Here is a 12,982-nt window from a genome sequence, read left to right as displayed (position 1 = left end):
TATCCCCCCTCCGACTTTCCATTAGGGCACAGTGGATCTCTATGCCCCAGTGCCTGTATATCTTATTTCCCAGTTACATATAAAATAATATATATGTGTATGTATGTATATATAAATATATTAAACATTTGATTTAAAACCTTTGAATTCCATATTCTTTCCCTACATCCCTTGTCACGCACCCTTACTGGGAAGATAAGCAATTCATATAGGTTGTACATGTGCAGCTATGCAAAACATTTCCATAGTGGATACATTGTGAAAGACTGACTATATATCCTCCATCCTATCTCACACCCATTTGTTCTATTCTCTACTTTTCAAAGGTGGGTGCTTCCAACTTCCCTCCCCCCAGCCTGCCCTCCCTTCCATCACCCCCCTCTCATCTACTTCCCCCCTACTCTTCTGTAGGGTGAGATACCCTGTTTAGTGTGTATGTCAGTCCCTCCCTAAGACAAATTCAATGAGAATAAGGTGGACTCATTCCCTTTTGCCTTCCTGTTCTTCCCCTCCATTGTAACAGTTTTCCCTTGCCTCTTCTATATGAGATAAATTACCCTATTCTATCCCTCCCCATCTCCTCTCATTATATTCCCCTCTCACCTCTTCATTTCACCTTTTAAGTATCATCCCTTCCTATTCAACTGATCTGGTGTCCTATGTCTATGTATACCTGTAGAAATATATACACATATTCATATATGTGTTCATATGCCCATATACCCTCCTATATAGACATATATATGTATGTATACATATATATATATATACACACATTTCTATTCCCTTCAACTATTCTGATACTGAGAAAAGTTTCATAAGTTACAATTCTCATTTTTTTCCATGTACAAATGTAAGTAGTTCAAATTTGATAGGTTTCTTATGATTTCTTTTCCCTGTTTACTTTTTTAGGCTTCTCTTGCTTCTTGTATCTGAATGTCAAATTTTTTTTTTCATTAAACTCTGGTTTTTTCATCAAGAATGCTTGAAAGTCCTCTATTCCACTGAATGATGATATTTTCCCCTGAAACATAATACTCATTTTTGCTGGGTAGGTGATCCTTGATTTTAATCCCAGCTCCTTTGACCTCTGGAATATCATATTCCAAGCCCTTCGATCCCTCAGTGTAGAAGCTGCCAGATCCTGTGTTATCCTGATTGTGTTTCTACAGTTTTCAAATTGTTTCTTCCGGGCTGCTTGTAATATTTTCTCTTTGATCTGGGAACTCCAGAAACTGGCTATAATATTCCTAGGAGTTTTCTTTTTGGGATCTTTTCCAGGAGGTGATCAGTGGATTCATTCAACCTCTTATTTTACCCTCTGGTCCTAAAACATCAGGGCAGTTGTCTTTGAGAACTTCATGGAGGATGATTTCTAGGTTCTTTTTTTGATCATGGCTTTCAGGTAGCCCAATAATTCTTAAATTATCTCTCCTGGATCTATTTTCCAGGTCAGTGGTTTTTCCAATAAGATACTTCACATTGCCTTCTATTTTTTAACTTGTTTGGATCTGTTTAATAGTATCTTGATGTCTCATAAAGTCACTAGCTGCCATTTGCTCTAATCTAATTCTGAAGGAATGATTCTCTTCAGTGAGCTTTCGAGATTCTTTTCCCATCTGGCAAATTTGGCTTTTTAAGGCATTCTTCTCCTCATTGGCTTTTTGAGCCTCTTTTGTCATTTGAGTTAGTCTATTTTTTGTTTGTTTTTTGGAGGGTAGTTGTGGTTAAGTGACTTGCCTAAGGTCACACAGCTAGTTTTTGTGTTAAGTGTCTGGGGCCGGATTTGAACTCAGGTCCTCCTGACTCCAGGGCCAGTGCTCTATTCACTGCGCCACCTAGCCGCCCAAAGTTAGTCTATTTTTTTCAGTCAGGTTGTTGACTCTCATTTTATAATTTTCTTGCATAATTTTCATTTCTCTTCCCAATTTTTCCTCCACTTCTCTTATGTGATTTTTCAAAATCCTTTTTAAGCTCCTCTATGGCCTGTAAGCAGCTTATTCTTTTCTTGGAAGCTTCTGGTGCAGGAGTTCTGACTTCATTGTCTTCCTCCTGTTCCATGCTTTGATCCTTCTTTTTTCCCAAAAATAGGAATCCAAGGTCGCATTACCATGCTTGCTGTGCTACCTCTGCTTGCTCATTTTGTCACTCAATTACTTGACTTTTGAGCTTTTTTGCCACAGTAGAATTCTGCTTCCAGAGAGGAGACCTTTGCCCCAAATCACTGGAGTTTTTGCAGCTGCTAGAGCTATTAGTTGGGTGCCCTCTCAGAAGTTTCCACTGGCTCTGGCACACTGGTCACACACCCCGGGATCTCCACCCTAGACTGTGATCTAGATCCAAGCAGGTTAAAGCAAGAGTAATTACCCCTCAGACTGGGTGCTTGGTCCCCCTACAATCCGCAAGCAAGGAGCTCTGAAGCAGCCACATGGCAGTGGCTACATGTCCGCCACACCTCAGCTGCTTCTCACTCCAGGGCAAAGTCCGGATTGCCTCCTACTGGATCCCAAATTCCACACTGCACTGACCTCTCACTTTGTCCTTAGCATCTATGGGTTGATAATTCTGTTAACTGCCACATCTGCTGGTGATCTTAAGTCCCTCAAACCAGCAGCTGGTTATGGCTGCCCTAAGGCTAAAACCTCAGGCTTGCGCAGGGCTGAGCTATGCTCCCAGAGTGGCTACACTGGCCCCTTCCTGCCAGCCTGCCGGACTGTCTTCAGCAGGAGGTTAGCTTCTCTGTGTCTTTTTGTGGGTTCTACAGCTCCAAAGTTTGTTTAGAGTAATTTTTTACATGAATTGGAGGAGGTGGGAGCAGGAACCCCATGGAAGTCTTGTTTCTACTCTGCCATCTTGACTCCACTCCCAATGTTAAATTTCCTATTAAGCTCTTGTCTTTTCATCAAGAATGCTTGAAAGTCCTCTATTTCATTAAATATCCATTTTCCCCTGAAGGATTACACTCAGTTTTGCTGGGTAGGTGATTCTTGGTTGTAATCCTAACTCCTTTGCATCCAGAATATCATATTCCAAAACCTCTACTCCTGTAATGTGGAAACTCTAAATCTTATGTTATCCTGACTGTGGCTCCACAATATTTGAATTGTTTCTTTCTAGCTCCTGAAGTTTTTTTCTCTTTGACCTAGAAACTCTGGAATTTGGCTATAATATTACTGAGAGTTTTCATTTGAGGATCGTTTTCAAGAGGTGACTAATGGATTCTTTTAATTTATATTTTACCCTCTAGATATAAGATATAGGGGAAGTTTTCCTTGATCATTTCTTGAAATATGATGTCTAGGCTCTTTCTTTGATCATGGTTTTCAGACATGGTTTTCATTATTATTTAATAATAAATATTAAATTATCTCTCCTCAATCTATTCTCCAAGTCATTTTTTTCCAATGAGATATTTCACATTTTCTCTTTTTTTCCATTTTCACTTTGGTTTATTGTTTCTTCATGTCTCATGAAGTCATTAACTTCTACTTGCCTAATTCTAATTTTTAAGGAATTATTTTCTTCAGTGAGATTTTGTACCTCTTTTTCCATTTGGTCAATTATGCTTTTTAAGGAATTTTCTTCTTCAGAGAATTTTTGTGCTTCTTTTATCAAACTTTTAATTCTCTTTTCATAATTTTCTTGCATCACTCTCATTTATTTTCCCAGTTTTTCATCTGCCACTATTATCTATTTCTTTAACCCTTCCAGGAATTTTTTTGGCTTGGATCCAATTAGTATTTTTCTTTGAGGCTTTTTTGGTAGTTGTTTCCACATTGCCTTCTTCTGAGTCTATATCTTGGTCTTCCCTGTCACCAGAGCAGCTTTTCATGGTCAATTTGTTATTGTTGCTTGCTCATTTTTTCAGCCTACTTCTTGACTTTGAACTTTATGTTAAAGTTGAACTCCACTCACCTGGGGGAAGGAGACATTATCCTAAGTTTCAGGCTTTTTGCTACTGCTGTTTTCAGAGCTAGTTCTGGGAGTTTGCAAGTTTTTGGTGTTTCCAAAGTGATGTGCTCCTGGGTGTGGTCACTGCTCTTCTGGTCTACTCTCTGGTCTTTACCAAGGCAGGGCCTCTGGTTCCCTGTAACTGTTACTGCTAGTGCTCTTTTTGTTTTGGTATTGTGACCATGTCTCCTGCTCCTTGTGACCAACTCCCAGCTCTCCTCTCTACCCTGGAACTGTGGCTTAGAACTGCATGTGAGCAATAATAGAATTGCCAATAAGCACCAGTTATACCCAGTGCCAGCAAAAGGTCCCTTGTAATCTCTTTCTGACCAATTGTCTGACCCCCTTACCATCTCTACGTAGAGAGAGCTCCCAAAGCTGCTGCTGCTACCACTGTTGCTATCACTGGGGTTCTGAGCTCCAGACAGCCCTCCACCAGACTTCCAGATGGTGTTAGAGACTTCTCCTATTCACCTCTTAAGTTTTCTTAGGCTGGAAAAACACCTTACCCCAACTTTTTATTAATTCTGCTACCCCAAAATTTGATTTGAGGCATTGCTGTAAAGTTGTGTGAAGGGGAACACTGGGAGAGTTGAGCTGGGTGGCTGTCCCTAAACTATCATCTTGGCTCTGCCCTCCAGTAGAAATCTTTGTGTTTTCCTTTGTTTTTCTCTTAAAGACCAGCCTTAAGCCCAAATCAGTCTGGTCCCAGACCAAGCCCTACTTGGTCATGTTTGGGCCTTGACTGGCTCAGAATGAATGTAAATACCAATAGTTTCTGCTTTGGCTAGAAACCCAGAGGTCTTCCCCTACCAGATCTATTTTTAAAGAGGTCGAATGGCAAGCAAAGTAGTACTTTGCTCCTTGTTTCAGTTATTCAAATGCCTTTGGGCCTCACCTTCAATTATAACAAGTCTTTGTTGGAAACAGTATACATTGTGTTGCCCTTAATAAGCATAACGGAGTTTGGAGACCTTCCCTTTCCTTAATTGGTACTGTGGCCTAACATCATAACATGGAGCCCATGGTATCAGGAGCTTGCCAAAAGAGCAGAACAGGAAGGAATAGAGCAGATAAAAGCTCAAGAATGAACTGAGACCAAGCAGAACTGAGAGGGACAATACTTGTGGTGGTTGGCACTCTGTCCATCTGTTCTGTGTTGATATTCCTTTGTCAGACAGAAGCACTCTGTCTCTTGATTTGTGTTGCTTTGTAAAACAGAAACATTCTGTCTGTTGATTTGTGTACTTTGTCAGAAAGAAGCACTCTGCTGATTTGTGTTGATTTCTCAGACAGAAAGTGAATTGAGATGATAGGGCCAGCAATGTGTGTGAATACAGTTGTAGCCCTGCTGAGCCTTGTTTTCCTAGACACAGAAACTGTAAAGAGCTTGGTGTGAAGCAGTCCCTGTGAGCTACAATATGAGACAGGAGAGGAGAGCTGGCCACCTGTGAATCCAGGCAAGAGTCAAGTGAATCCAGGCAAGAGAACTGGCCACCTGTGAATCCAGGCAACAGTCAAGTGAATCCAGGCAAGAGCTGGGAGCATGGGAGAGGAGCCATGGGGTTTGGAAGTCAGCCTCAAGTTAATATGAAAGGAGACTTTACTTGGGTACTCAGTGCTAACTGATGATATTGTAACTTACTGTGACCTATGGTGGATGGCCTTTGTACTTTCCATGACCCCTTAAGGATGATTGGCTTAAGAAAGATTAACCCTAACCTTTTGTTTCCTTAAATTAATCTTTACTTATTTTTAGTTTTCAACATTCATTTCCACAAGATTTTCAGTTACAAATTTTCTCCCCATCTTTCCCCTACCCCCACCCCAAGAGAGTGAGCCTACTGAATACCACTACCACCAATCTGCTCTCTCTTATATCCTCCCCCATTATCCCCTAACTTTCTAGTAGGGCAAGATGGATTTCTACACCCCAGTATCTATATATCTTATTTCCCAGTTGCATGTAAAAAATTTTTTTTAACATTTGTTTTTAAAACTGTGATTTCCAGATTCTTTCCCTTCTTCCCTCCTTACCCATCCCCACTGGGAAGACAAGCAATTGAATATAGGTTGCACATTTATAGTTACACAAAACATTTCCATAGTAGTTATATTATGAAGGACTAATTATATTTCCCTCTATCCTATCCTGCTCCCCACTTATTTTATTTCCTACTTTGACCCTGTGCCTTTTCAAAAGTGTGTTTCTAACTGCCCTCTCCCCCAATTTGCCCTCCCTTCTATCATCTCCCCTCTTATCCCCTTCCCTCTTACTATCCTGTAGGATCAGATACTCAGTTGAGTGTATGTTATTCCCTCCTTAAGCCAAATTCAATGTGAGTAAGGTCAATCCATTCCCTTTCACCTTCCTGCTCTTCCCCTCCACCGTAACAGTTTTCTCATGTCCCTTTTATATGAGATAATTTACTCTGTTCTATCTCTCCCTTTCTCCTTCTCCTATTATATTCCTCTCTCACCTCTTGATTTTATTTTTTAGATATCACCCCTCCCTATTTAACTGATCCTGTGCCCTCTGTCTATGTATACATGTACACATATATACACACATTCACATATGTATTTATACACATATACACCCTCCTATACATACATATATATATGTATGTATGTGTATACACACACATATTCCCTTCAACTATCCTCATACTGAGAAAAGTCTCATGAATTACAATGATCATTTTTCCATATAGGAATGTAAATAGTTCAACTTGAATAAGTTCCTTATGATTTCTCTTCCCTGTTTGCCTTCTCATGCCTCTCCTGCTTCTTGTATCTGAATGTCAGATTTTTTTATTAAACTCTGGTTTTTTCATCAAGAATGCTTGAAAGTCCTCTATTTCATTGAATAACCATATTTTCCCCTAAAACATTATATTCAGTTTTGCTGGGTAGATGATTCTTGGTTTTAATTCCAGCTTTGACCTCTGGAATATCATATTCCAAGCCCTTTGATCCCTCAATGTAGAAGCTGCCAGGTTCTGTGTTATCCTGATTGTGTTTCCACAACATTAAAATTGCTTCTTCTTGGCTGCTTGCAATATTTTCTCCTTGATCTGGGAACTCTGGAACCTGACTATAATATTCCTAGAAGTTTTCTTTTTGTGATATTTTTCAAGAGGTGATCAGTGAATTCTTACGATTTCTATTTTGCCCTCTGGTTCTAAAATATCAGGGCAATTTTCCTTAAGAATTTCTTTTTTCTTAAACAATTGGGGTTAAGAAACTTGCTCAAGGTTACACGGTCAGTTATGTTTTTGCAGGTGTTAAGTATCTGAGGCCAGAACCAATCCTGGGTCTCCTGACTCCAGGCTGGCGCTCTTACTCACTACGCCACCTGGCTGCCCCTTAAGAATTTGTTGAAGGATGATCTCTAGGCTCTTTTTTTGATCATGGCTTTCAGGGAGTCCAATAATTTTTAAATTATCTCTCCTAGATCTATTTTCCAGGTCAGTGGTTTTTCCAATGTGATATTTCACACTGCCTCCTATTTTTTCATTTGTTTGGATCCATTTTATAGTATCTTGATTTCTCATAAAGTCATTAGCTTCCATTTGCTCCAATCTAATTTTGAAGGAATGATTCTCTTCAGTGAGTTTTTGAAATTCCTTTTCCATCTGGGCAATCGACTTTTTAAAGCATTTTTCTTCTCATTGGCTTTTTGGGCCTCTTTTGACATCTGAGTTAGTCTATTTTAAGGTGTTGTTTTCCTCAGTATTTTGGGGTCTCCTTTAAGAGGATGTTGACATACTTTTCGTGATTTTCTTGCATCGTTCTCTTTTTTCTTCCCAATTTTTCCTCCACTTCTCTTACTTGATTTTCAAAATCCTTCTTGGGCTCTTTCATGGCTTGTACCCAATTCACATTTTTCTTGGAAGCTTTAATGCAGGAGTTTTGACTTTGTTGTCTTCTGGTTCCATATTTTGATCCTTTTTGTCCCACAGAAAAAGGATTCTATTGTCTGATTGTGTTTCTTCTGCTTGCTCATCTTGCCAGCCAATTACTTGCCTTTTTAGCTCTTTGCCATGGTAGAACTCTGCTTCCAGAATAGATAAAGCTGTGTCCCAAATTGCTGGGAGTTTTGCAGTTACTAAAGTTATGAGGAGGGCACCTTTTCTACAGCCACCACAAGCTCTGGCACACTGGTGTTTCTCACCCCAGGACTACCACCCAAGACTGTGACCCAGATCTAAGCAGGTCAAAGCAAGAGTGATTACCCTCTGAATGGATGCTTGGTCCTCCTGCAATCTGCAGGCTGGGAGATCCAGAGGAATCCATGAGGCAGCAGCTGCAGCCACTTCAGTGCTGCTACCTCTCACCCTGGGGGCAGGGGCCAGACCACACTCTTCAGTCACCCAATTCCAACAGAGCTCCCTACTGACCTTTTAATTTTCGTGTTTACAGGTTGAGAAGTCTGGAAACCACCACAGCTACTGGTAATTCATTCTCCTGAAGTCTGCTCCGGCTGGTTGGGTCCCATGTGGCTCTTATGGGACTGCTCAGCCCCCAGTCCAGTGTGATAGACCCTTCCTGTTGGCCTGTTAGGCTGCCTTCAGTGGGAGATTTGTTTCTCTCTGTCACTTTGTGGGTTCTGTAGCTCTAAAATTTGTTTAGAGTCATATTTTACAGGTATTGGAGGTGGCTGGAGTGGCAGCTCAGAAAGTTCCCGCTTTTACTCTGCCATCTTGGTTCTGATTAACCCTAACCCTTAAGGATGACTGGTTTAAGAATGATTGGAAGTCAGCCTGGAGTCAAGATGAAAAAAGACTTGATTTCAGTAATATATGTTGATTGAGGAGATTGTGACTTACTGAATGATATATTTTCTTTAAGATTATGTGGCCACCTTAGTAATAAGTTGCTATGTTATGTTCTTGTGAATGTTGTGCTTTAGTTTCTTGAATGTTTTGCTTTGGTTTATTCCTAAATAGAGAGTTCACTATACTATGCAATTAGATCCTTAGATCTTTAAATTTATTCATAGCAGCAGTCTTCAGGAGAGCTGCTCATGATTGGCTTTACAAGAGGCAATTTTTTGCCTCATTGTATTAAGCCTTAATTACTGAATTGCTGCCTCAGTCAAACTGAGACCTGTTAAAAACCTTACCTTGAAAAGGCCAGGGTACCCCCCTGCATCCATTCCTTTAAGGGCCACCTCCAGTTGTCCTGATCCCTATCTGGCCACTGTACCCAGATGGCTCCGGAGGAGAAAGTGAGGCTGGTGACTTTGCACAGCCCTTCCTCACTTAAAGCCAATTCATTTGCAGGTTATGGCATCACCTCCCTGATATCATGGTCCTCTTTGAGAATGAAGCTGCTGCTGTAGCAGCAGCAAGTAAACTCAATATGTTCAAAATTAGGAACTCATTATCTTTCCTCCTAACTTCCCCCATCTCCTATATTCTTTATTGCTGTGGAGGGCAACACCATTCTCTTAGTCCTTCAGGCTTGCAACCTAGGAGTTATCCTGGATTCTTCACTTTCTCTCTGCCCCATATCCAAACTATTGCCAAGACCTATCAATTTCACCTCTCAAACATGACCCCTTCTCTACTCTGACACCACTCCCTCCCAACCCCAGGTACAGGCCCTTGTCTTCTCAAGCCTGAATTATTGCAATGGCTGTGGGGGTGGGGGTAGTATCTGCCTGCCTCAAGTCTCTCCCCACTCCAATTCATCCTCCATTCAGCCACAAAAGTGATTTTCCTAAAACACTGGTATGATTATATCCCCACCTCCTCTACTCAGTAAACTCCAGGGGTTTCTTGGAGTTCAATTCAGGATTCAATGCAAAATGTTCCATCTGGCATTCAAAACCCTTCATAACCTACCCCACCTTTCCAGGGACCTCCAGTTTGCTATGTCCAAAACACAACTGGAGATGTGGAACTGTAGTTCAGGAGAGAATTAGGATTGGATATATAGTCGTATTACACCTTATTGACTGATATGTATTCTTCAATCTAGTGCCACTGACTTCTTGGTCACTCCATAAATAAGACACTCCATCTCTCAGCTCTAGGTATTCTCTCTGGCTGTCCCCTATAATGACACACTCTCCCTTCTACATTCTGATTACCTGGCTTCCTTTAAGTCTCAACTAAAATTTCACCTTCTACAGGAAACCTTCCTCAATCTCTCTTAATTCCTAAATTTCCTTCTGTTAATTATCTCCTAACTATCCTATTCATATCCAACTTGTATAGCTTATTTTGTATATATTTACTTGCACACTGTCTCCCCACCTTAGACTGGAAGCTTCTGGAGGGCAGGGGATGTCTTTTGTCTCCTTTTGTTTTCTCAACACTTAGCCTAGCACATGGTAGGTGCTTAATAAATGTTTATTGTTTGACTGATTTAGCTATTTATCAAGTGTGGAGTGTTCAATAAGTTATGGTACATTAATGTAATGAATACTATTGTGCTAAAAGAAACGATGAAAGAAAAAGTTTCAGAGAAACCTAGAAACTGATGAACTGGTGAAAAGTAATGTGAGCAGGACCAAGAGAACAATTCCTGTGTCAACTTTGAAAATGTAACCAGTCACAATTTCAGAAGTCTCATGAGGAAACATGATGCCCATTTCCAATGAGGTAATAATGGACTCTATTACCTACTCTAGACTTATGTCCAATGAGGTAAGTCTCACAATGAGACTTAGGGAAGAGGGACATGGGGGGAGGGGGGGGGCGTAGATACAGCCAGTGATGGAATTTGGGTTTTTTGACCACATATATTTTGTTACAGGGGTCTTATTTTTCCTTTATTTCCCAATGAGCAGTGAGAGATGAGGAAAGGAAATATATTTTTATTATTTGAAATAACTCAAATTAAAAATAATAATAATAATAAGGTAGAATAATCACTACACTCTGTACCTCTTAGGTATCATCGATAAGCATTTATTAAGTGCCTATGATGTGCCAGGAGTATTCTGAGGCTCATATAAAGTAGCTAAAAGTGAGCAAATGAATGAATGAATAAAAGGAAAAATATCTATTTAGTGCTTAACAGATATCAATCGTGGTGCCAGGCAATACAGGGAGACAACACACATAGGGCAAGGGTTGCCAGAGTCTCAAAAAAAGGTCTGTTCAGAACTGCATCCTGCACACTGGAAAACTGCTGTGATTCTTCCCCCTAGAAAGTCGCCTCTGCCCCTGCTTCCCACCCCATCTGCTCTGACTAGTGAGTTATTGCTGAGAAGCAGCTTTTGAAGGAGTGACCAGGCCTTCTGTGCTCACCTCTCTTCCGGCTCCACTCCAGACTCTCCTGATCTTATTACTTCCCACCCTCCCCCCAACATTTCGAGGTCCCTTTTACACGTGGTCTTTCCCCAATAGAATGCAAACTCCTTGAAGACAGGGACCATCTTTCTTTTTCCTTTTATTTCTATTTAAAGCACTTAGCACTGTGCCTGGCACATAGTAAGTACCTGATAGATGGCTTATCATTCTATTTGTCTATCTACTTGCAAGGAGATATTCTGTGCATGACACTGGTGGGGTAGCATGTAAATGTAGCAACATGTCAGGAAAAAAAGACTCTTAACAAGATTCTCTTCAATGCGAGAAGGCCGGACAAAGCTTTCCCCTCCAAGGTTCTCCTTAGGGGGACTGCTTCCAGGAGATGGAGAGCTCCAGCTCACCTCACAGCCTGAGAATTTGTGGGCTGAATTTCATCTTGCATATAATTTTCTCTTGAAATGATGAAGGCCTGGAAACATGGCTTTCTAAAGGCACTCCTGACAGGTCCCTTCTCACAGCCTGTCACTGAGGCCTGGCCCTCATCTGTTACCTTTTCTTTCTAAGGTGTTTTTGGCTCAAGAGGTGGAATACATATTCTGGGTAAAGGTCAATTTTAATTAATAATCTGTTTTTGCCATTTTAAACCAATATGAATTGCTTGCAACTTTTGTGTGAAGTAGTTTTCAATATAAAAATAAAACAAATTGAGCTTTATGTCACATTCATCATCAGCATAAGCCATTTAAATGTCAGAAATTCCATGTAGCCCCAAAGTCTCTTTCTGGAAGTCTCAGTCGGCTATTTATCAGAGTGAAATAAGATATCATTATCGCATTATTTCATCAGGTGCCTGCTCCATCGAGAGATGTACACATTTCTGGTACTTTTCTCTGCCAGAGCACGATCATAATTTTGATTGTTAAATACTGGTTATCCATGTGGGGGAGTGTAAAGGCAGCAAAGCCCACCTCAGCAGAACAAACAGAAAATAACCGCATTTTCTGGAGTGGCTATATGTTTCTTTCATTAAAAGATAAGGTCAAATGCTTGTTTTCCCCCCTCTCCCCCCAACCACCTGAAACAGAAAGAGCCCCACTGCATCACTCTGTCACCGTGTTTGGAAACAAACTGTCTGCACACTGCAATAAAAGTGGTTATACTGTCTAGGAGTCCTGCTATACAGTGTCTCCATCAAAGAATAGATTTTCACCAAGAAGAAGCTCTTCCTTGCTTTAGGACTTAAATGGCATCCTCAATTACCCTCACCTCCTACTGCTACAGCTGATGAGGTGGACAGGTCTTCAGAGGCCAAGGGAAACTAAAATGTATTCATTATTACACCTGACTTCCCATCTCCCACCTCCACACCTTTGCACTGTACTAGAATGCTGTCCCTCCTTATATCCGATCCACAGAATCCCTCTCTCCCTTCAAGGTGGAGTGAGCTTCCACATGAAGAAGCAGTCCTTCCTGAACCTCCTCCCATGTTGTAGCCCATTCCCTACCTGGCATTTAACTTCAGTCTAACTATTTGTATTTATTTTCTTTGTATTGATGCTGGATATGCTTGTCCATGTGCTCCCTGGGAGCTACTGGAAAGCATCAATGGCCTTGCTTGGGTCTGTATGTCCCCAGGGCCTTGCATCAGGAGTAGCACATAACAGCTGCCTAAGAATACTAACTACTATGCACCAAGGGCTATAAAATTGTGCACATCCTTTGATCACAGCAATCACTTCTATGTCTATATCCCAAAGAGATCA

This window comes from Petaurus breviceps, unplaced genomic scaffold (genome assembly GCF_028583685.1).
Source record: "Petaurus breviceps papuanus isolate PSGF00001 unplaced genomic scaffold, PetGlider_PUasm1.0 208, whole genome shotgun sequence".
Taxonomy (NCBI): Eukaryota; Metazoa; Chordata; class Mammalia; order Diprotodontia; family Petauridae; genus Petaurus; species Petaurus breviceps.
Note: the sequence above shows the minus strand (reverse complement) of the source record.